The 26,972-nt window shown below is 37.5% G+C and overlaps 1 protein-coding gene across 4 annotated transcripts in view; it reads right to left on the minus strand.

The window, feature by feature from the left end:
- GRM7 (glutamate metabotropic receptor 7) overlaps window positions 1–26,972 on the minus strand; it is an 861,915-nt gene that overhangs the window by 554,032 nt on the left and 280,911 nt on the right. The window lies entirely within an intron of this gene.

Raw genomic sequence — 26,972 nt, forward strand, 5'->3', positions numbered from 1 at the left:
ACATGTGGGTCTCCAATTCTTTTACCTGCTCCAGAGAATCTTTTCCTTCAATTGGGTGGCTGTGTCCATCTTTGATATGATGGGTTTAGCTTTATCTTATTTTCCTTTATCATGTTTGATTGTTATCTCTTAGAAGCCTATTCTATTAATGAGGGACAGAAAGGAAGTGGATTTGTGGGTGGGAGGAAATGGGGTGAAACTGAGAGGATTAGATGAAAGGGAAAGTCTAATCAGTATATATTATATGGAAAAAACAATTGATTTTCAAGAAAATAAAAAATGAAAAGAACAATGAAAATCCCCATTAAGTCAATGAGTGACTAACATTAATTTAATATAATATACCATGAAACTTTTCCACACAACTATTAAGTGTTAACATAAGCCACTATATTCTAGTTTCTGATTTGTATAAAATGCCTAATAAAAAACATTGATAAATTTTTAAAATGTGAAATGCTATTGCAAAGGACCTAAGTTGGATTCTCAGCATCCACATCAGGCTACTGACAAGCCCCTGTAACTGTCACTCCAAAGGATTCGGTTCCTTTTCTGACCTCCATGGACACCATGCACACATGCACAAACTCACACTCAGACACACACCTACATTAGAAAATCAAGGAGTACATTTTGTAATTACTTAATATTTAACAATTCAATATAAGATATCATCATCATCATCACTAACAAGTGGTATCTAACTCCATGCCTTGAGCAGGCAAGGTAAGTGTACCCTACCATTGAGCCACTTCTGCACTCAAAGAGGCTTTTCATTTAAGGCAGGTAAACTTAACATGTCAATTGTGATATTGCATGTTTTGAATTGTAATTATTGAAAAAGTAAAAAAAATTTTTAAAAGAGAAAAGTTTGACAAAGCATATGATAAACTTTTATGCTTGGGGATTCAGATTTTTTTTCCCAATCTACAAATGTAAATTTATCTCTCCTTAATGTTTTTGATTTGTAATACATGCATGCACTAAGTCACACCAATGCAAAAATAAAAAATCACATGAATACATGCAGGATGCACATGTACATCCACATGTGCAGGCACAAAGTCACAGAAATACTCACATATTCATGGACACATGAAAACACACAGAATAAGTCAACAATGTAGGTACCACTCTCATGTTTTAGGTTTTGCAGTGACTTTTGGTATTATTTAACAATAGAAGTCACGTTTCAAGTGGATTTGAGTTCTTTGTGCATTATTAAACAGTTTTTATGTTTTTCTAGACACTATGTGCAAAGGTCCCAATCAAGAAAAGATGTAACAATTTCTCCCATGTAATCAGCACTGTTTATTGGTTTTATAGATACAAACAATGATATCAACCTGTCTTGCAGCGCAATATACAACTCACAATGTAAAATTAGTTGTGGTGACCGAGTTAAAATGGCTATGACAACCTCTATCCCTCACACGACGTAAATGGAGCATGGAGCAGCAGCCGGCTGAACTGGGAGTTGTCTGGAGCCGAATATAGGGAAGTTGACATTTCCATTCAAGTCCTCAAGAATTTCAACATATGTTTTAAAAGCAATACTGAAAACATAAATTTAAAAATGAGCACAACACATATTTTTCTTGATGTTTCTGCTTTTCCTCTCATCACTTTCTCTCTCTTTCTTTTTCTCTTTCCCATTGTCGTACATTGAGGTTGTGCCTTTCTCTTTCTTCTTCTGAAGGAGCTCCCTGAACACTGCTCTAGACCATTTTTTATTTCTTTACTATAAATCTATGTATTAGCTGTGATAATCTTCTTCATTTATTGAAAACTTATTACTTTGTAGTATGTAAAAAATCAGCTGTCTAAACTCTTGTCTACAGTGTAAAGGCAACAACAATATCTCCAAGGACCCTTAGCATCCATGCCAAGCCCTGTCATGTTTGCATTCACACTGTAGAAGAGCTTCTGAGACGAAGCCATTTTAAATGTTTCCCAGTACTGTGGACTATCGAGTTTTGAAAAGACTAAAAACTATTTACCAGTGACTCCAATATTAGATATGAGGCAGAATTAATTTTTATTGTATCGAACCTCCAGAAGTTCAGATTTTGATTGTTGTAAAAAAAAAAAAAAACCTATTGCCTTAAGTACAACTGTACTTAGATAAAATCTCTGAGGTCTGACATCAATCGGAAAGCAAATTTGAAAGTACTTCAGAATCTGAAATATCTAATTTTGCTACATTTTGTTTTCAAATAATGCTTACAAATTCAATGTGATTTCATTCCTATTCTTAACAAACACAATGTGTTTTAGTAAAGTGCAAAACCAGAAATTTGGATTCAAGGGCTAGGAGAATGGCTCAATTGGTAGAGTGTTTGTCTAATACACAGGAAGCCTAGGTTTTAATTCACAGCACCACATAACGTAAACATAATAATCCTAGCACTCAGGATGTGGTGACCAGAGGACCAGTAGTTAAAGACCATTTTGATGACTGGGCAAGTTCAAGACTACTCTGAGCTACATGAAACTCTGATTCAACCCAAAACTCTTTTATATTTTTTTAAATTTTTAAAATTTTTTATTTTTTATTAATTTATTCTTGTTACATCTCAATGGTTATCCCATCCCTTGTATTCTCCCCTTCTTCCCTCCCTCCCATTTTCCCCTTATTCCCCTCCCCTATGACTGTTCCTGAAGGGGATTACCTCCCCCTGTATATGCTCATAGGGTATCAAGTCTCTTCTTGGTAACCTGCTGTCCTTCCTCTGAGTGTCACCAGGTCTCTCCCTCCAGGGGACATGGTCAAATGTGAGGCACCAGAGTATGTGAGAAAGTCATATCCCACTTTCCACTCAACTGTGGAGACTGTTCTGACCATTGGCTAGTTCTGGGTAGGGGTTTAAAGTGTACCGCCTGTATTGTCCTTGGCTGGTGCCTTAGTTTGAGCAGGACCCCTGTGCCCAAATCTGCCTACCATAATGTTCTACTTGTAGGTTTCTAGGACCCTCTGGAACCTTCTACTTTGCTATTCTCCCATGCTTCTCTCATCCAGAGTCTCAATGGGATGTCCTCTCCTCTGTCCCAGTTTCCTGGTAAGTGAAGGCTTTCATGGGATATGCCCCTTGGGCTAATATGCAAATATAAGTGAGTATATACCATTTGAGTCTTTCTGCTTCTGGGTTAACTCACTCATTATGATGATTTCTAGCTCAATCCATTTGTCCACAAATCTTGAGAATTCTTTGTTTTTAATAGCTGAGTAGTATTCCATAGTGTATATATGTATCACAGTTTCTTTATCCATTCTTCTACTGAGGGACACTTAGGCTGTTTCCATCATCTGGCTATTATGAATAAGGCTGCTATGAACATGGTTGAGCAAAACTCTTAAAAAGCAAAGTTTATACCTATTGGCTTACTGCTCGGTGATGCCATTTTGCACAAACATGTATTGTTTTACTATAAAGTGTGTGAAGACTGTCTTTCAACTTTGATGCAAGTCCTGGGACAGTGAGCTACAGCAGATGTGATCATTATTTGGAAGCTTCCCATGAGAAGGGACTAGTCCTCCTCTCAAAAACAAGGTTAGATGATAAAGTCACTGTACAAAGAGCTCTAATCATCATGTTGTTCAGCACATTTCCTTTAGGAGGACTATAGCTAACCTTTAAGAGCTAGGAGAGATGCAGATCCATCTATTTTACATGAGAATGTGAAATATCCAGCATATTACTTTGCTAACTATTCTGGCCCCAGTTTATCTCTTAGATAATGAAATAACAGACACCTGCTGTTTAAAAGCCCAGGGGATATTACCTGGTAAATGCAATGAGTATTTAGCAACTTGTGTTACCGATATATTGTTTTGCAAGCCCTATTCCTGAAATAATGTATGTGTAAACAGAATACCGTGACAGTTTCGAATACCAACATGGAAATCTGTTCCTTACAGAAGTGCTGAAAGACAAGGTTCTGATTAAAATGTACCTTAAACTGACTCCTTCATACAGGGAGCCAGGGCACCAGGAGTCAGTAAGATCTTTTCATTCCATTGCTCAAGTATTATTTCCTGAAGGGAAGCCATGGAGTGAATGCTTTAGAGTGTGAAGCTTGCTTGACTGCAAATAATGCTGGCCCAACAGCATGTGATGCACTTAGCGTTTCCTCCTTGCTGGTGTTTAGTAAGGAGGTGCTATTCCTATTTTAAGAATCAGAATTGTCATCAAGTAGTGCCATGGTGTCTCACAGAGAAGCACCTAAGACTACCACACAGGCTGCCTATCTAGTGTTTATCAAAATTTGGTGCCTCTAAAGAGCTGGACTTGACATCTTAGGAAGTCCAACGAATGGGGAAGACAGATAAGTAAAAGTCTGTATGAAAACAGAGAAGTTGTAACAATATATTCTTAAGTGGTATGTACAAGTCTGTGAAATTAGTTCTATATAATGAGTTGTATGTCTAAATAAATATAAGCTGGAGTCTAAACACCATGTACATTAGAATATGGCCTTGTTTTAAAATAAGGTAGCTAGTGGTCATCATACTGAAATTAGGTTGTTTTCATTGGGTTCCCAGCCCAGCCACAATACAAGCCATACACCGAATGATCAGCGAACACCTTGGAAATAGGACCAGAAAGATTATAAAGGACAAATCACTACAGCAACTGCTAAAATACCAAGTTTTCCATATAAATGGGGAAAGCTATAACCATTAAGGAAAAGCATTATAGTAGCCTAAACAGCACCTGAGCATGACAATAATAATTGACATCTCAATAAGGATGAAAAAAATTTACAGGGACCTAGCTCTAAATGAAGAGCTATAGGCTATTGACTTTTGAGCAAGTGAAAAATAAATCTTCCCCAAAGATTAGCCCTTTAAATGGTTATCATCATATCATGTGGTCTGCTCTAAAAGCATGTATATTTACAAACATACGTATATGTGTGTATATGTTTAAGTATTATTGTTACATATATACATAATTATAAATATATAAATATATCCTAGTGATTTTATTTAATGTTATATATCATATATAATATGTATTATGCTATATGTTATATGTAACATATATATTAAAATTTTAATAATTAATGTTGTATACAAAATATATGATATATTGTATATAGCATATGTGATACATATAAAGTAAATAGCATCAGAAGGTTATATTTATATATTTATAAGTATGTATACATGTATCAATAATGATTAAAGAAATGGAAAAACATAAATAATACAGAAAACATCTTTACCTGACCTTTGATTGAACTTAATATCTCCTTCCTACAGGAATCTTTTGTGTATAAGAGCAGTGTCTAAATGGACTCCTTACATCATCCTGTGCATGAAAGTAAAGCAATATCAGAAGTTTCCCCTGGCTTTTCTCCTCTAATGCAGAGGACCTATTTGTTTCCATACCATGTGTCATGTTATTAATAATATATACTTGTTATTTGGAACCAGTGACTCATATGTTAGTGATGAAACATAATCTTTCATGTTTGAACAAATTCTCCAGGAGATTCTGAAGTAGATTAAAGATTCTGTTAAAGTTTGATGCTAACAATGATTATTTTTCCTACCAGACTTTCATGCCTTTAGAGAAGCAACTGTGTCTTTTTCATTTAGAACTTCAGACAGGGCTAGCATAATTGCTTAATTTTTGGCAAAGAAATATCTTCATGTGACAGTTTTTTATGGCCTCATCATTGACTCAGAGACTTTATCTGCCAAATTAATGTCATAAATTTATGGATGTTATATTCTATCTCTAAGGAATCTACGTGATGAAACTACCTTAGATATTTATGTGGGATTCTTGCTACCTTTATCACCAAATACTATCTCACCCCAGTTTTAAAATGTAGACATTACTCTACTAGTCATGGTCAGCGCTACTATATTTTCTGTGACTCATCCAATCATCCACATCCATAGCAGCACATGTGCATTCTGCCTTTTCTTGTAATGGAAGGCTTCATGTGAGTAACGTTACTACAAGGCAACTCCATGACTGAACCACTGAAACTGATGCTGGGGAGAACCACTTGGCTACACAGCTGCTCACACATGCATGATTAGGGAGACAAATAATAGGAGCCATTGCTCTGAGAGACTTTGAAGTATATATTATTAATAACATGACACATGGTATGGAAACAAATAGATCCTCTGCATTAGAGGAGGGAAGCCAGGGGAAACTTCTGATACTGCTTTACTTTCATGCACAGGATGATGTAAGGAGTCCATTTAGACACTGCTTTTATACACAAAAAGACTCCTGTAGGAAGGAGATATTAGGTTGAATCAAAGGTCAGGTAAAGATGTTATAATGGCTAATATAGAGAACATGAAAGGATCTAGAACCATCTAGAATAGGTTGGATCGTCTAGATAGGTTGGATCAATTGAGGTGAGTGGACTCACTTTAAATGGGAACTATACCATTTTATGGGCTTCCATACTGAGTGAAATGAACACCAGGCCGAGTACCGGCATTCTTCTCATCTCACTTCCTCACAACAGCATGCAATGCCACCAGCACCGGAAGCCCTACTGCCACGCCTTTCATACCCATATGGACTTCAAACCTTCATCTGGAACAAAGGCACCCTTCCTTAAGCTGCTGTTGTTGAACATTTTGTTACAGCCACAGGAATTATTTACAGATGTTTTACCAATCAGATGGGTACTCCCAGACCATTAATGTGTAGAATGTGTCCTAAGTGTAAGCTAAAGATGCTGCGTGTAAGTTAGACATTGACTCTATGGTGACTTTATCAATGCTCTGCATGTATATGTACATTTATAGAGTACATATATGTGAAAGGGGATACTATTATATTTTTGTTCTTGTTCCTTACCAGCTTTGATTCCTATGAGCAGCGCATAGGTGCATAAACTAAACATCTATGATAATCCCATCATGAAGAGTTTGGCCACTATTTTGGAAAGGTCTAAATATGGAGTGTACTTCAAAACCTCAGATTTGTATCCAGTCTCTTTGAGTGTAAATGTTTACTCACTGAATGAGATATTTGGACCATGTTAAAAAAAGGAGTTTAGTTTGATAAGATTATCACTTAACTTGGGTTGCCATAACAAAATCCTACAAATTAAGTAGAGGAAGGAAAAATGCTCATTCCTCCCCACTCAAGAGACTGGAGAATTCAAAACAGATGCATGGGCATATTCAAGATCTGCTGAGGGCACACTTGTGAGATGCCGCATCTGCTTTATTTTCCCACAGTAAATACAGAGTGTATTCTTCTCTGTCCCTAAGAGAGAATTGATTCTATCATGAAGGTCCCATCCTCTAAATCTATCCTTCTAAAAGAGGATAGATTACAGTTCACAAGAGGACTGAATAATATCATCCACAGACGTTACACAAACAACACCAAAACCAATATTAGAATATAGTTCCATGTTGACAATACACTGGACACTGTGCTAGGGATTTACATGAAAAAGCAGTGTCTGTAAATACAAGTGTTTTAAAAGGGCAAAGGCACAGGCACCTATTCAATTGACAACCTGAGGCAACAATGCCCCTCCTCCCAGAGAGACCACCCTGATTATCTTGTAAAGCAAGTACCCAACTTTATATTTTTTAAGATTTTATTTATCTTTATGTAAAAAAATATTTATGCAAATATGTTTCCTGTCTGTCTGTATGTGTTACATCAGATTGCCTTGTATCCTCAGAGACCAGAAGAGTGCATTAGAACCCTGAATCTGAAGTTACAAACTATTTTTAGTCACCATGTGGGTGCTTGGAAATAAACCCAAGCCTATACACTGGTGTTCTTAACTCCTGAGCCCTCTCTCTAGTCCCAGTGATTATTCCATTTCATGCAAGCCAAATTCCCTCAGGATTTTAAGTGTCTATCTTATTTTATAAGACAAAGTAATCCTTAAAGTCACTGAAGTAAATAGAAATATTTCTCAGGTCTTACCACTAAAGGTGGTTTAAACCACAAATACTGAATTTTCCCAGTTCTAGAGACTAGACAACCCAAAATCAAGACCCCAGCATATATTTGATCTACTGAAAGACACCTGGCTTTGTAGAGAACTCATTCTTGTCCTATCTTTACTTTTTTTTATATAAGCATACAAAGTAATAGAGCACACCAAAGCATCTTTAGCGTGCCATTATACTTTGGTTTATTTCTTCTCCAAGTCCATTTTGATCTCTGTTTTTTTGGGTCCCACACAAGTGTCTTATCAATAAATTCAATATTTCCCGTACCATAATATGATGGTTTGAATGAGAATGGCCTCAAAAGACTCATACGTTTCATGGCTTGGTCAGCATTGGTAGAACTGTTTGAGAAGGATTATGAGGTGTGATCTTGTTGGTACTAAGGGTGGCTTTTGAGGTTTCAAATGCCAGTGGCACTTCCCTTTATCTTTCTCTGCTTTATGATTGTGAATCAGATGTAAACTCTTAAATACTGCTGCAGCCTACAGCTGCTTGTTTGATGCCCGCCATGGTAGTCATGGACTCACCCTTTGGAAGTGTAAGCGAGCCCAAATAACTAAACTCTTTCTTTTTAAGTTGCCATGGCTGTGATAACTCTTTGCCTCGATAGAACATGACTAAGGCACATAGCAACACAAATTCCTTACAAAATTACTCTTAACAAACCACAAAGTGACTATGAAAAGGCATAAATAAGGATATGTGAAAAACCAATGTTGGGTTCATGACTGGGAAAAGCTTAGTCACCTTCATAACATGTTGATGGTTCAACTAGCCTGCCATGGAGAGCAAAGAAATGGATGTTTCAAAATCACATGCTTCACTAATGTAGCCAAAGCCAATTATATTGGTCAGAAATTGTGTTTCTTATGTAGCAATAATAAAAAGGAAGGCCTGCCAGAGTTGTTTTCCTTAAAGAACCCATGAGAAAATATTTGATTGACTGGGCACAAAATCATTTTTTTTGCATCCATTATAAACTAACCATGAGTATTAAATTACAAGTAGCCATGCTGTCTGGAATATTAAAACAGCATTCTATCTCTTATCCTTTTATTCGAGATATGAGCTTGCATTCCATTCAACTAGGCAAAGCTTACCTCATTTCATAATAGCTGAAATGCACAAAGGTGTCCTAGTTTACAAGACATCTCAGTCTAACACAAATAGTTCAAATTTTATTCATTTCCTAAAATCAGATAAGTGTCAGCACAACATGGACTTTTATTATTAATAAATCAGCAAACAGAAATCCCAGGACAATATTTAATAGTGATGACTTCTGTAGTGCCCAGGGACTGATTCAAGCAGAATCATTTTCTCTGATGGATGTCACTGCCATCAAGTGACATCTGTTTGTTAATAAGCAGCTGCCCTGCAATTGGCTTAGATAATACAGGGATTTGGGTGAACATGGTCCAGGGGTTGGGAATAGACCAAGAGTCCACATTTCTGGGCTTGAGTCCCAAGTTTGTCATTGATACTTCAAGCTGTCATGGAATGACAGTGACTTCATATGAGACCCAAACAGTCTCCCACTGTAGGTGAAGATGGTGGTGAAAGGGGACAAGGAAAGTTCAACCAAACTGGCAAATTACAAAGGAAAATTATGGCTTACACTTGAATTATTCTCTCACTCACTAATTATAGAGACAGGAACTCTGTGGTTTATAAAATATATCATGATCCATTATCCAGAATGCTAATTAATAGCTTCTACCCAAATTGGCTGTTATTCTTCCATCCAAAAACTGTGAAAGTGTTATAAGCACAAGGGTAGGGCAAAAGTATTTATGTGTCAGTCTTACACATTCCAAAAATCTGCACCACCATTAAAGGTCAGATGTGACAGGTCTCCTTAAAAGAATGTCAAGTGCTCTGGAATATACAATCAAGTTCTTTGCCCTGAGTACAAAGACACCATTAATAATATAGTTATGCAAGTCTCATCACTGTGCCCCAATTTTTATCATTATGAAATTGACAATAGTAACATAATAAAATCAGTGAACTTCACTATGCTACATTTTGAAAAATTAAATAAAACATTTGATTCCAAATGCTGGAGAATTAGAACTTACTTTATACACAAAATGTGATGTGCAATTACTAAGGAAAAAACAATAATAATGCAAATTAATTGACAATGGATAAAAATGCAATTATCCATTCTAGGATATTAATTTCAAAGCCAGATATTATAACTAAAATTTTGATTATTTAGGTAGTGCAGTACAAAGGATTAATTGATAATAGTAGCTAATAAATTGGTAAATATTTTTAAGTAAAACTCCCTAATGATATTTGTGGAAACTAGTATTCCCTCACCCCCCAGTGACTTGGTATCTATGTACAAAAGGTCTTGTGTTTTGAAAGGTTTACAGAATACTGTGCTGCAGTTATTAATATATACAGTAACTCTGGTTTCACTGGAAGACTTTCTTCCCCTCCATTTTCTCTGGAGAGAATCATTATTGAGCAAAACCAGAATTACTTTAAAAGATTTATTTGTGTGTGTGTGTGTGTGTGTGTGTGTGTGTGTGTGTGTGTGTGAGAGAGAGAGAGAGAGAGAGAGAGAGAGAGAGAGAGAGAGAGAGAGAGATGTGTGTCAGTGCTCATAGATGCTAGAAGATGCCCCATTGGCTCATTCAGAGCTGAAGTTTCAGGAAGTTGTGTTATCTAGTGTGTGTGCTAGAGTCTGAGCTTAGGTCCTGTGATAGAGCTGTACAGGCTCTTAACCTCCAAGCCATCTCTTCAGGCCCAATACATAGACTTTTATACAGAATTAAACTCATTCTGATCCAACTAAAGTACATTTCAAAATAAATCTTTTACTTATTGTTCTCCAGAAAGAAACAAAAAAGAAATAGAATGAAAACATTTCATTGAACTTTATACTTATAGTTTAATTATTCCCTCCTACAAGCTATTTGACCTCTACTGATCCAGAAGTGTGCCTTCTGGAAGCAAGTCTGTACTTGAGCAAACTCATTCTTATGCCCATCCACACTGCCCTTGCAACTCTCTTCCCATTATTCCTTTCTACTTTCATGTTGTATGTACTCACAGGATTTCATGGAACTATATATTGACAGAAAGCATGCTCTATTGGATTTAGAAAGATGAAAACCAGACCCAGGGTGAATGATGTATGGGATAGAAAGTAGGGATATCCCAGAGGATGGTGGCTTAGGGTGTAGATCATGACTTGTCAGAAATACATCTATGAGAACCCTTGATATTGATTGTCCTTTCCTTACTACAGATCTCTAGACTTTCCATGAAGCTTCTTCTAGTGTTAAGGTGATCTTGACCAGCACTGCTGTTCTGGGAAATTTATTGACATACATTGTATGAGCACTTATAAGAAACCCATGCCATGTGCTGACTCTAAGATGACTTGAGCACTAGAACTAACGTTAGACTAGTATCTTAGGAATTTTATTCTAGTGCTTCTAAACATGTCCTAAAACCTTTGTTCAACTCTTAAAGATTTGTGGTACGTTTTCTGACACAAAGGAGCTTTCTTGAAAAAACCTGAAGACATTTCTGTGTTAAGCTCTTTGAATACTAAGTCTTTCTTAACACAACATATCCTTCCCATATCAAGGGAATAACACTCTCACTCCGTCTCTCTCTTCAAATAGCTAAATATTTCATATCTCCATCCTAAGCCCAATATGGTCCAGAGTAGCAATCATTTTGAGGAAGAAGAAAAAGGAGAAAGGGAGTGAATATGGAGAAAGGAATAAGAAGATTTGGTAAAGCAGGGGAGGGAACCTGGCTCAGTAGATAAGAGTAAGTACAGCTTTTGTGGAGGACTCAAGTTCAATTCTCACCATCTATATCTACTGGCTCACACATGCCAGTCACATCAACTACAGGAGATCTAATACCCTCTACTGACCTCTGTTGGCACTGTATTCATGTGTACAAGTACAGATGTATATACATACTTTAAAGTTTGAAAAGAAAAAGGATTCCGTAGCACGGAAAGTGAAAAATAATATATTATGAAGTATATTTAAAAGAACATCCTCAAATTAATCATCACAGACATCAGAAACAGTATGATGACACTTCTCCCAGTAGCACCTTCCCTGAGTGGACTGCCCACTCACTTTGCTTAATTTTTCACATCCTGTTCTTTATCAGCTTACTCTATCCAATCTTCACCCATGTCCTTTCACTCATGGGTCTTTTTCAAAGTCACCAATGACCTCCAGGCTACAAAATATTATGATCCATTCTGGTACTTGCTAAAGTTTGTCCTTCAGCTCATAATTCTCGATTCTTAAGAACACAATGTCTTTGGGTACTGTCAAGCTCATGTTGCTGGATCTGTCACCAATTCTAGACTTTGAAATATTTTTGTTGGCTGTCTCCCTGAGCATCCTCCTGGCTGAAGTGATCGCATGCCATTTCCCAGAGTTATAAAGCACTGACATACTGACAGATCTCAAATTCTGATCTCTACTGTAGAGTGATGATACTTCTTACACTATATTTTTATGCCCCACTGCCAGTTCAGTTATGGCATCTGGATTATTTAAGACATGCAAGACTTACATATTTCTAATATGCATAGAGCTTAGATTTCAAGTTAACTACATCTGGTCCTCAATTAGCCTCTTAACCCTTAGGAAAGAGCAATGAACATTCTCTCTGCTGGAACAGGAAGAATAAGAAAGATGTTAGGAATATTGATTAATGAGCATTACATATTTACTCACCTCCTGGGTGGCAATTCCTGACTTCTAGAAAACTAAAATGAAGTTTGATCAATTTTTCCTTCCAGTCTAATCTTATTCATTGGGGCATGGGGAAAATAAGATTAATGAAGTTACAGTCATCTTTGTTGTCATTTCTTCTTTTCAGTTTTGGGTCTTAAATGTAGAAAAGCTAAAAGTAAAAAGACTATATTGCTGGGAAAATATATTTCACCAGAAATGCAGTGTTTTCTTGTGTCCCAGGTTAACATATAATCCTTATAAGCAATGAGAAAATATTCACTTTTGATCCTCCAACTCAACAGAACCAACTTCTTCCTAATTTTATGGTTCAGAGCATGTATTGGTTGTGTTTCTATTTTAATCTTCATCTTTCTCACATTCACGTTTAAAAAGAATCCATGAAACTCTGCTTTGTGTATTGAAACATAAGACAAAATCATTAATCTATGAGCAGAATTAGCTTAAGATTCAATTTAGAAGCATAATTACACTAGGTCTTGCTATAACAAGCACTGACAAGAAGAAAATCACTAATATTACAATTCTAAATGTAGGGTTAAAATTGTATCAATGTTATTGTCTATTATAACTCTGGAGCTAAACCAACCTAAGGACATAGGAAATATGTGCTTCTCTACTAGACACCACAGTCTCTGAATCCTAATAAAATATGAGGTGAATCAAAAAGGCCCATAAAGGAATGAAACACATGGCAGGGTTCGAAAAAAAAGTAAATTAGGCTCTTGGAGTGCTTCTGTGTGTATGTATGTATTTATTTATTTAAGAAAAAAAGTGTTGAACCAAGACTCTGTGTGCTAAACAAATATTTTACCACCATTTTACATGCACAGACATTTTTATTTTAGTCTGAAATAGTATTTCAGACTATTTCTCTGAGCTGCCCCACATAGCCTTGACATATGGAATACAGGTTTATCTTAAACTAAATATCCTCACATCCCAGCCTTCCATATTTTGGGATTATAAGCAGGTTCCACCAAACCAAGAAATTCATAGATTTGTGGTACTAAAATTTTACTCCATAACAAATTTATATTTAGTATATATAGTCACTAATATTTCCATTGGATCTTATAAGCTCTGGCCAGCATTCAAACTGAAAAGGACACACAGTCATTTGTGCATTACCACCCTCCCTGATTTTAATACCTGACTACACTGAAGGAGATAAAACATTTTTGTATCTAAATAGTGACAAGACTGTGCATTTTGCCTCGCATAATATTGACCAGTGGCAGGAACATGGCACTGAGCTGGAAGGGAGAAAAATCTATTAGAGAAATATCATAAGGCTTTCAGGCCACTGAGATGGGAAGGGGTTGTTCCATGGAGAGAGCACTGCTTGGGTACAAGACCCACAGAAGGGACATATGGTACCTAGAGAGTATCTTGTTTAGGGAAAATCAGGGGGAAAAGCAGGTAACAAAATGGTGAAGAGAATGGGTAAGATAGAAAATGAGATATTAAAAGCAGTGATGGAACTTCAGACCTGTGCTTGCCTACTTGATTAAGAATGCTGGGTGCAGAGATATACAGCCAGACATTATGTGGGGTGGGGAAACACCCACACACACCCACACCCACACATACACACACACATACACACACACATACACACATACACACACACACATACACACACACACACATACACACACACACACACACACACAGAGAGAGAGAGAGAGAGAGAGAGAGAGAGAGAGAGAGAGAGAGAGAGAGAGAGAGAGAGAGTTGGAGGAGGTCTCCATCAGGTCCCTCCCCTGGTAGATGAGGGAACCCCACAGAAGAGGGGGAGGGAAGATGGTAGGGGTCAGAGGAAATGGAGATCACCAGAACATGGCCCACTAAGCAGGGCCTATGTAGGTTCACTGAGAGTGGAGAGTTAAGCACAAGGCCTGCATCAGGTCCTTGGGTATATGTTATGGTTGTTAGCTTGGTGTGTCTGTGGGACTCCTAAGAGTGGGAACGGGTGCTTCTCTACCTCACCTGCTCTTTGGATTTTTTCCTCCTATTGGGTTGCCTTGCCCAGCCTTGAGATGAGAGCTTTTACCTTGCATTATCATATCATGTTTTGTCCTATTTGTTCCTGTTTGTCCTTTTTGAAGAGGAAAAGGAAGGGAAGTGGATCTGGGGAAGAGAGGATTTGGTGAGGGGGCTTAGAAGAGTGGAGTAAGAGGAAACTATGGGTGGAATTTATTGTATGAGAGAAGGATCTATTTTCAATAATAATAAGAAAGGACTCTGTCTGTTATGGAGTGCTTACCTTTATCTACGTAGATAAGCTTCAGTTTTATATTTCCAGTCTTTGTGGTGATTCGAATCATGGAACAGGACGCGTCAAACCCTCCCTCTCCCATACTTAGTGTTTCTTATCAATGACAAGCTCAACAAAGCCAATTCTGCTACAAACCCTCTCCCTTTCCTGGTCTTCAACACAACTAGTCTTCACGGAGAGCACCATAAGGAGACTCTCAATGCCATCCCAGCATGCCATGGACCTCAGTCATGTTTTTTTCTCCTCGTGTAGTCTCCCTTTTCCAAGTGTCCACAAAGAATATTCAGCTTTGTGATTACATGAAAAAGCAGGACTGGGTCCTTACTTCTTCATTCTACACTTCACATTCTATATCATTTTCAGTCTTCTTCTCCAGGTATGCATCAGAATGACAGAGAAAGATCTATCACAGTTTGTCCCACACATCCATCCTTTCCTTTCTGTCATTTGTCTTTACCAGTCCAGACCCAATACTAATCTGGTATTGCTCAAAAGAATTACTTTATAGAATGTTCAGTCATCTCAAACTGATGGCCAGCACCATCTCAACAGAAACTGTGTTTAGAGTGTAGAATTAAAGGAAGGAAAGGAGCTGAATGTGACTTGTCCCCCTATCAGCTCTGTTGCAGCCTGGCTTCATTAAAAAAGTCTCTAGACACTTCAGCAGCTTTGCATCTTAAGTCTTTTCTCTAATTCCTTGAATTGCCTAATGTTGTTTCCAGGAATTCCTTCCTTTCTGCATTTTAAATTTTTCCTGCTAAAGAATGTGAAATTTGTATATATTGTCTGCATTATCTACAAAGCAATTGACAAAACAGTTACTGAAAACATAATAAAAATGAAAAATAAAGAAGAGAATCATGAGGACTGTGGAGATTGCTCACTGGGCAATGTACTTGATGCATAAGCATGAGGCTGTGAATTTGAATTCCGGAGACCACTATAAACCAAACATTGAAGTGTTTATTCTACAAATACAGTTGCTTTGAGAGGGATATGGAAGGCAAAAGCAAAAGAAATACATCCTAGAAGACAACAGGTCAGCTACCCTGGTTTATATAGCTGTGAATGAGAGAGAACCAGTCTCAAGCAAGGAGGAATGCAAGCATTGACACTGGATGTTATTCTCTGTCTTCCACATACATGCCTAGACCTGCAGACAAGAATGTGGATAGATACACACACACACACACACACACACACACACACACACACATGTAAAAATATAATAAATTAAGCTAAAAGGCCATAGGGGTAGATACAACTTAGCATAATAGTCCACTGCCATAATACATGGTCCCTGTTCTGCCCTTCTGGAGACTCATAAAGTCATGATGGAAAGGTGTGTCATTGTATCTCAGTAAACTAGCTTGTGCATGTTACACTTAAGTGGCCAGTTTCAAGGTTGAGGCTGTTTCTTTGTACACACAGAGCTATAAAGAAGTCCTCGTGTTTTCATATAATAGATATGGGAATGAGTTTTCTATTTAAAGAGAGTGGACACAGCCAAGTAGCAAATAATAATCACCAGTCAAGGGCTGGTCAAACTCAGCATCAGACAGCTCAGTAGAATCATCCCGGTTATTGATCCAGTTGCTACCCACAGCCATTTATCTAATGTGAGTGCAGTAAACTAAGGTGGAGTGAATTTTTACAGAGAAAATAAGCTCAACACAAACCTTACCTACAGTGTATGTAGAAGTGGACATTAGTTTTTAAATGACATGAAAAATGAAGTTTAGAAAATAGTGAGATCTAAAGAAAATGAGGAAGATGTTTCTTACCAGAGCCTCATTTTCTAGTTACACTCTGCCAATGGCCATTCCGTTCATGCTCATGTCTTACAATTCAGTTTAACTATACTGATATGTTGTGTTTTACCATCAGTAACAGCCTCTCATCAGCATCTTCTGTTCACCCTCTCAACAACAGATTTTATCTAGAAACAGAAATATTTCAGAGCTAAGTGTATATCTTAGAGGTATAGTAACTGCCTAGCATGCATAGGGATCTGGGTTCAACCTTCAGGCACGCGCGCACACACACACACACACACACACACACACACACACACACACACACACACATGCATACATGTACACGCACACGTACATGCACACGCGTGCACACACACACAGAGAAAATTTTGGGTTAAAATCTCAATATTTATCTCCAGTGAAATATGGATTTTAAAAATACGTAGAGAAAAATAATGGGTTCTTGAATTTAATTCAATATAATTCATTAAAATGCAATAACTTGAATACAAATTGTATTAAGTAAAGTAGTTGACCTTGGGTTTTCTTCCCCTGTTCATATTTAGTTATGCCTACTTTATTTAAAATAAAAGGAGCATAAATAGAATTGTCTTCTCAGTTGTATATCAATCTTCTTTCTATCTGAAGATATAGTAACTTCAAGGAAGAGATATTAGAAAGAATATAAGATCAGGTTAATGGAAAAGGAGAGCTGTGACAGGCAGACTTCTGTACAGAGCATGGGTAGTACACAGATCAGCTCAATGCAACCGTGATCACCTGCACATCAAGCCAGGCAAAAAACTCCAGCAGATCAAGCCAATGAAAACTCCAGCATGCCAGGAAAGACAGTGAATAGAAAAGTGTGAAATTAGGGCTGTGGCTCCCAGGGACTCCGGTTGTTAGAAGAGTCTATTTTCCCTGTCTTGCACACCTTCACAACCATCCCCTCATTCACCCATGTTTTATGACTGGAGACAATTCTGGCTTATTCTTTTTTCATGTTTCTGGGTCCCATTGCCCTTCCTTGGTGTGTATACATTTCAGACCCTTTGGACAAAAACTTGCATTTAACATTCCCTGTGATCTTAATATATGGGATAAAAATGACCCTTTGCTAGAACATTCTTTCTCAGAGAGTTGGGAGTTAAGATGGTGGGATTTTTCCTCTTTTTCAGTTATCAGGTTGTCAATATTTCCATATATATATATATGTTCTATTAATGTTGTTCTATGGTGTTTCTTTTTTAATTTAAAGAAGTTCTGGTTACAAAAAAGTGGCAGCATGGATATGTGTGGGGCCCTTATGACTTCACACCCATCAGAGGAGTACCTGCTGAGGGAGATAAAGTCGTTCATTTTTAGGGCTTGGAGGTTGCTAGTTTGCTCATAGCACATGGGCGTGTGAATGTTCACCTATGTGAATATTGAAAGCTCTAATTTGATCTAGTGGGTTACTGATAGAGATCTGAAAAAAAGAGGTTAGGACATTGGAAGGAATACAGGATGAAAGTGACTGGGCATGGGGGAATGTGGAGGAAGGTAGTAGTGGATAAATATGATCAAGATACATTATCCAGCAATGTTCAAAGAATTAGAAGGTTGTCATTTTTCTTTTCATTTGTTTTTTTCATATATATATTTTTGCCTGCTTGTTTGCTAAAGAGAGATTTTTTAAAAAGGAAATGGGAGGAGGGAAACTGTGATCAGAATATATTGAGTGAAAAGATGTTTTCAAGTCAATTTTTAACTAAAATTAAAAATTGAAAACAGACAGACAGACACTAGAGCAGTCCTCCATTTCTAACTTGGCTGCGCAGTCTACAGCCGACCCCCATTCTAGGAGCTATCTGAAATATTCACTGACAAACGTTGAACAAAGGACTCTAGGAATACAGACTAACAACAAGGTCTATTCTGATCATCCCAGAGTGTGGAGCGAGGATTGCACACAACTTCCATCAGAGACAGACATTGATCTCTACCTCCAAAGCAAAGTGCTAGGGATCATCAATCATTTCTGTATTCACTAGCATTCAGATATTGATGTATGCATGGATGTGCGCACATGTGTGTGAGTACATGTGTGTATATATATATATATATATATATATATATATATATATATATGTATGTAGATGTAGATATATGTATGCATATAATGCATAATAATACATGTTTTTTTTAATTATATAAATTTGCTAGTAGGTATTCATCATAGTTTCTGTTATCGTAATTCTGGCAACTAGAATACTTTAAAGAAAATTTATCAGCTCTTCTAAGAATAACATGATATGATCGAGGTTAAAAATACATACACCTAGTACATACGCATGTTGCTGTTTCGCAGTGCTAGGAACAGAATCTAGGTAACTCCTTAAAAAGTGAGTTCCATGTTGGTCGTGATTTTTAAGCTCTTAGTTACATCTAGACAGGCCTCTGAGACTTTATGGAAAAGGCATCTTAATAATTCTTCTCTTTCAACTGAGCCTAATATTTATATCACCACAAACGTTATATGAGGAGAGGGATAACTTCAATTTTTCCTTATATGTAAAAGGCTATCCTGTAGTGTGTACTCAAGCGTTTTAAGATCATGGGGAAATTTTAATACCATGAAGCAAAGACTAGAATGCTATCTCAGGATTTATGGAAATTGTGTTTCAATTAATGCTAACTCTCATTTACTATTGTAATGGAAAAGTACTATTTAATAGTGAATAAAATTAAATCTGAGGTATTTGATTCATTCAAGTAAAAGAGTAGCAAACAATATGAGTAAACAGCAAAAGAACCTGGAAGGCAAAAATCTTTCAAAGGAAGCCATGATGGTTTGTGTTCAGGACAGCTGCTGCCACTGTTGGTGTTTGGACTGCGCTTTACTTGGATAAGAGTGTTAATACAACCCACTTGGGCTTTGTAGAATTTCCTATAATCTCGGAAAGATTTAACAGCAGGGATCCATTGGACAAATTAAAAAAAAAACACACAGATCTCTTTGTGTAAATCTCAAAGATGTGAGCATTTACATGCATAAAGTTGTTCAAAATACAAAATAAATTAAGAAATCAAGGAAGCCAGTAAATAGATATGATGTAAACAATAAAACATTATTTAATGTGTGGGCTGGGATTCCTATATTGTAGGCTTTGCCAATCTGTTTTAATAGCTACTGCATTTTCAAAGAGGTGCAGTTCAGAACTCCCCAGCTCACTTGTCCATTGCAGTTGAATAGAATTCTGGAAGCTTTTGACAGCAGCAACCAAAGTAACAAGTCTGTCATAGCCTCTCACCACCAAGTGTTGATCAGAGTGAGGAAGTTACATGAAAATTGGCTTTTCCTGGCTAGGCTCTACTCTCCCCCATGCCAGTGGTGGTTAAGTGCCACTGTAGCTAATTCACTTTCTGGAAGGGATACTTAAATCTAAACAAAAGTGGAGTACATTTTGCTCGCCCTACGGTTCTCAAATGGTACTAGACACTTAAGTAATTCTCAGAACTCTGAAGCTTTTAGCTGCAAAATCTGGTTATAAGTACAAATTGTTCTACACACTTCTCTGAAGTCTATAAGGAAATTGGTATCTCAATACACTTGTTTCCTTGTGGAAATGTAGCTCTTATTGCAATCTCTTCTGTCAAGCCTTCAGAAATTCAGAACTGGGACTTGCTCACAATAATTTTTTTTGTAAATATTGAAAAAGGGACTTCAAAATCTTGAAGACTGAACACAGCCTCATTAGAAAGAGGGAAAAAAAACCTTAATCTGAACTTACTGGTTTGGAAGTTACTGCAAGGGCTTGGTTACTATCTCAGGAAGTTACTGCGGAACTCTTCCCTCCCTCCTCAACTGACCTGGAAATTCTACTGCTCAAAAGAATCCTCTGTATTTGAATTTCCACTTCTCTATTTAAACAAAGGATGCTTTTCCTCTCTTTGCTTTTCTCTTCATATAAAATCTCATATTCTTCCCTTCCTTAGTACACACATCAGAGTCAGGCAAGTGGCAAAGCAGGACTCCCCACTACCATCAGATGCCTGCAGTCCTCCAGTGCCAGCACGAAACTTTCAGGTTCTGTGAAGTGGGCTGGAAGGGAGAGGGCTAGATATGTGTGTCCTCGGTCCCCCTCTTTCATGTCACATTAGCAGGGACAGTCTGTTATCACGTGTTTTAAAGCCCTGTGCCAACAGTGATAGTTCAACCACTCGGAGGAGCTCATCCTTAGCAATTGGAATGATTTATCTCTGGGAAGTTTCTGAAGTAAGAGGCATGGACGGGCATGACTTTTCTCAGGAAATACTGATATCGTCACAATTCAGAGAACCTGTATATTGGTTCCCATGAGTGACGTAGGAGTTAGAGCCAGAACCTCAAGCTCAGGCCTCAAATGTCTGTTTCTTTTCATCAATGACAGACACGTCTCATGGAAGAGGTTTTTGAATTATGTTCATCATGGGTTTTATAATTTTCAAGCCAGTGCTTTTTCTGGTATAGCACTGAGCATTTCAAATGAGGCTAATGATGTTGGGCTTCTCTCTTCCTAGACTCTCCCGCACTGCATCCCTGTAGCAGCACTGTCTGTGTAGCTTCAACTTTAATCTTGGGGACCGTTAAGCATCTACCTTCTCACGGAGAGCTCACTTGGAGCATGTTCAGGTTATGTTCATTGTTTTCCTTCTTTATATTTGATTTTTGAAAGCCATGATTATTTTTTGTGTGAATATTATTCTGAAACAGTGCTTGTGAATAAATAGGGTATTAAGATGTATACTGTGTAACCATAAGCACCCCTGCTCCAGTGTGTGGAAGCCAGTGAAGACAGTTTGTCATAAGGGAGTAATGGTCACATTAGAAAATCAGAATTAGAAACAGTTCCACTGCATAAATTAGAATCTTGTTGTCATACTGATATTGTCAACATGTTAAAAAAAATGGTTTACAAAAGATTTCCCAGTGGCTAAAAGTACATGCCACACAATAGGGCTACACAAGTTTGGTCCCAAGAACTCATGATAAAAGGAGAGAACTGATTGCTGATATTGTCCTCTGCTCTCCATATACATATACAAGTACACACACATACACATACACACAGACACATTGAACAAACAAATAAATATATAAAAATAATAAAATAAAATATTTAAAAGATCCTATTCTGTACTGAGCACTATTCTGAATGAACAATATTATAAGTTATATTAAATATGCTATCTTCTGTAAACAACATTTATAATGAGAGAAGAAATCTAGGGAAATGAAAATGAAAAACATTAAGCAATTCTGTGACAGAGGTACACATGGGATGTTAAGAAATCCAGAATAGAGACAACCCTTCATTACCTGTGTTAATGAAGGTTGAAGACAAACAAAATATGAACATGCCTAAATTAAACAGGGAAATTATTTAAATGATGTGGGACAATTCATTGAGCCACTGGGGAGGTTAGAGAACCAAAATCAGAATATTAGAAGACATGGAGAGAAGTGAGGCTGCCAGAATCAAAGGCCCAAATGAACAAAACAAAGCCTCATGAGCAGGCTGGCTTGCTACATTGGTAGGTTCTGTTGACTAGAAAGCCAGAGGTTGAGTGAGTGGAGCCAACTGATGCTGGATTCCACATCTACTGGCCTAGATGTAGCCATTGCTGCTCTGGCCAATCCTGCTGCCAGTACAATGGGCTTTCCATTGTTCTTCCTATTTGTGTCCTTGAAGCTAAATTCATTTACAGTGGTTATGACTGGTTAGCAGAGCATAAACTAATGTGAGGCTAGGGACATGAACATTGGGCAATGTTGGCTTTACTATAATATGTAGGCAGGCTCCCTTTTGGAAATTTCTGTAAACAGTCATCCATCATTAGCATACCCACCTAGACTTACAATAGTTGTGTTTTTAAAGAGATGAATACATACATTGCTGTCTACAAGAGGCTCCTCAGGCTGAGCAGGTGGCTTAGCAGGTAAGGGTGCGTCCTTGGAAAGCCTGAGGATGTAAGTACAAATTCTCTACACCAACATAAAAAAGGAAAGATGCTTATATCTCAACTCTATCACTGAGAATTAATTTCTTATTGGTTGTTTTTTAAATGGTTATATAAAAAGATTATCATATTTTCAATATTTGTACAAATTACTTCTCTTGAGAGATATTTAGTGGTCCTATGTTAAGTGTATACATTAAGACAGGTATTGTGGTGTAAACTATTAATCCCAGCATCCTGGAGACAGACTTTCCATGAGTTTGGGATCTGCCTCATCTACATAAAGTGTTCAAGGCCAACCAGGGCTACTAGTGAGATTCTGAGTCAACAACAACAAAAAAGTGTATATCAGATATTTGAAGACTGAAAGACACACAATCATGACTTCTGTAATATTTTTACTATAACACATGACTTTCAATGGGAATATCCAAGAGGGAACTTGCAATCTAGGTATAAATTTGGGAGGAACTAAAAGAAAAAAATTTAACTTTGTAAATGATTCTTCTGCTTTTGTCCTAAAAAGGAAGATGAGTAAGACCAATTCTTCCCTCTCTTCTTCTTAGTAAATATTGATTGTATGCTTTCTGCACCCTGGGACTTAAGCTACATGACAGGAACACAGACTTGACACTATCTTGATCAGAAACACAATGAGACAGAGTGCTGCATTCAGGAAGGCACAGGTAGGGAGTGCTATAAATTCCCATAATGGGTGGGGGAGACAGAGACAAAGAGACAGAGGGAGACAGAGACAGAGAGGCAGAGAAGCTCTGTTGGTAAGGCACTTGCTGTATAAGCACTAGGGCCAAAGTTGTATGCTCAGCATCTGAGTAAGAATATGAAAATGAACATGTGGGCTGCTGCTTGTAATGTTAACCCAGGAGGAACCCAGGGCCTCACTGGCTAGTCTTCCCCTCTGATAAGAGAGAATTTCAATTCCTAGTGAGATAGTCTGTCTCAAAAATGAAGTAGATGGCTCCACAGGAGCAGACACACACACACACCTACATAGACACAGACACACACACACACAGACACACACACACACACACACACACACACACACACACACACATGCATTACATATACTACCCACTACACAGAGCCATAAGTAAGTGTCTTAAAAAGTATAATAAGCAAATCCATATTCCCAAGGTTTAAAGTTCTGATAACTAGGTAGCAGATAAATACAACCTCAGGCTCTACATTTTGATCCCAAGAAAAACATTACAAAGACTCCACATTTCAGTCTTCTCTTCATTGATAATTCCATTGCCCTTTCCCTCCAACCCCTCCTGTAATTTCCCTCTTACTCCCTCTCAAATTCATGCTTCCTTTGTACTGGTTATTGTGGCTGTATAAGTGTGTAAATATATAAACATAACCTTCTGAGTCTTCTTAGTCTTGTTTTTGTACAAGACTTCAGGGTTGAGCACTTGGTAGTGCATCACAGTTATGAGGCACCTCCCTGGGACACTAATTCTCCCTCTTTTAGCAGTCATTGGGTGCCTGTAGTCCTTCCTCTATGGGTCAAGGCATGTGCAATTTCCCTTTCCACTTAAACATGGCCCAGATCCATGTAAAGACTGGCCAGGAGGGGCAGTTCCATGTAATCCTAGTGTTTATAAAACTAACAAAGAAGGATACCTGGCTAACTATACTGTCAGGGGTTGCCAAGTACTGGGTTCAGCAAGAGACATTTCCTCAATAAATAAAGGGCAGTGAGATCAAAAAAGACACCCAGTGTCAACTTTGACAACACACACACACAAACACACACACACACACACACACAAACACACACAGGCAGAGAGAGAGAAGGAGACAGAGAGAGAGAAACAGAGAGAGAGAGAGAGAGAGAGAGAGAGAGAGAGAGAGAGAGACAGAGACAGAGACAGAGACAGAGACAGAGACAGACAGACAGAGACAAAGAGAGAGAGACAGAGACAGACAGACAGAGACAGAGAGAGAACCCCCCATATGTGCTTGTATATGCAAATACACATTCATGCATTCTCACCACACACAAGTGCAAAGTAAATAAACACAAAGAAATTAACTTCATAGCAATGAAATGATCTTTTAATTTCATCTTTCCCCTAAGTTACAATGAATAAACTTATTCTACACTATTAAACATTAAGCAAAAAATTTGCTCTCCGTCTCTCCATTTTTTCTTCTTGTTTACCAGAGAAGAAGGGTAGTCATGAAGCACATAAGTGAACCTACTGTTATTAATTACACCTGCGACATAGCACAGATGGCTTGTAACCATTATCTGAATGCCTCTATATGTAAACTAGTCGCTAACACATCTCCTGATTCTCTCATGTTTTCTCCTATGTCTGTAACAGCATGTGGCTATTTTTTTTTACTCTCATCCTCAAGGAGAGTGTTCATAGGTTGAAGGATTTGTTTTTAAATGACTGTTCCTGACAAGGCCTTGTGTTTGAGTTGAACATCCCAATGTATGTTCAGCAAAACGGATAATCTGAAATGTGCATTCAATATTACATTCTTTTTTATTGCATTACACAACAAACTCTAATGTCATATCCTATACTTCCAACCAATGTCACCAGGAATAGCAACAATAGAATATGCTCACTGAAACCTGTCTACTGAACACAGTCTCTTACAAAGTCCTAGAATATGCATTTAATTTAATGTTGAAGTGAGAAGAACTGTATTTTACTAAATATTCAACATAATTGTGGCCATAAAATACTGAGATTTTTGTGGAAGAATGATGAGCATTTTCTCTGCTTTATCCAATACAAAGTTCAATGTGAAATTTGGCACCATCTTATAGCAATCGAATGTTTCAAGATGGTGGCCAGACTTTATTTCTTAGCTACTGTTCTACAGGCAATTTCGCTTGACCTTGCTTAATTTACTTATTTCCATCCATATTTTTCAGACAATTCTCTATGCCAACCTTGTTTTGATCAAAGCAAGACTGGAAAAGAGAGAAAGGAATAAAAATAGTCATTACAATGATTAGGTATCTCTTTGGAGACTCATGAAATCTCTGCTAATGAATTCTACATATCACTGCCTGCCACAAGGACAGAGTTAAAGTTTCTTACCAGATCAGAAGGTTTCTAACTGAATTATGCTAAACAGTTTTCCCTCAGGATCACAGCAGTTAGAGTTACAGCAGTGAACAAGTGAACCATGCTTTCCAGTAACAGTCTTGGTAATGTGGTCCGAGATGTAGCATGATTAACCAGAAAACCAGGCAAAGCCCACGCAACAAAGGGAGATTTTTTATATCTGCTTGATCCTAGAAATGATATTTAAAATGAATCACCTGTCTATGATTTATAAGTGTCAGCCAGGGATACTTATAAATGGAAGTATCTCAGTCAGAAGGCAGAAAGTTAGAAGGACACAATGAACAATGACAATTACACCAAGCAAGCATATTGTGATTTAAAACTATGATATTCTTAAAGAAACTTCTCTCCACTGATGGGCAGGTCTAACAACCACTATGTCTCTAGTGTAGCTTGATGTTCAAGTCTGTGTCACTAAAGACTTGTCATTGGTTACATTGTTGGCTAACTATACATGTAAGTGACTATTTTGATTGAATACTTTTCTTATAAACAAAATTGATTGTTTTTCCTTAGCATAATAACTTCATAGGACCAGGGAGGATGTGGACAGGTAAAATTCAAACATTTAGAAGGCAGAGTTAGGGAAAGCAGAAGTTCATCCCTACCTAGATATGCCATAAGATAGCTGGCCAAACACCAAAGCGCTTTGCTTCTAATTTGAGCTGAAAAAACAAACTTAAAGAAATATGTTCTAAGAAAGTGCTACTAAATAGAATTGACTCTCTGAAAACAAGCACAAGTTCCAGCTGTATTTGCCTAAATACATTCTACCTCCTGGGCAGTTTGGTTTGTTGTGGCCCAGTCATTCAGAGGTATGTGATGCTCTTAAAAACCAGGAAAGCCTTATGGTGATGTTCCTATAGCTGTAAGCAGTTCACCCCACTTGGGAGACAGACAAGAAGAAAAGCATCAAGGGTGGATACAGGCAGTCACATTTTCTCACTATCTATACACAGACAGGATTTCTCCATATCTCTTATGCAGAATATGGGTACACATTGCAGTGTTTGTTCTGTTCATATGTTGGTACCAAGGGCTACAGTTTCACACCTTTGGAAATGTCTCCAAAAATAAAACACGTTGTAGATGAAGACCTTAAAGATTTAGTCACAG

Source organism: Acomys minous, assembly GCF_964271855.1.
Source record: "Acomys minous genome assembly, chromosome: 17".
Classification (NCBI taxonomy): domain Eukaryota; kingdom Metazoa; phylum Chordata; class Mammalia; order Rodentia; family Muridae; genus Acomys; species Acomys minous.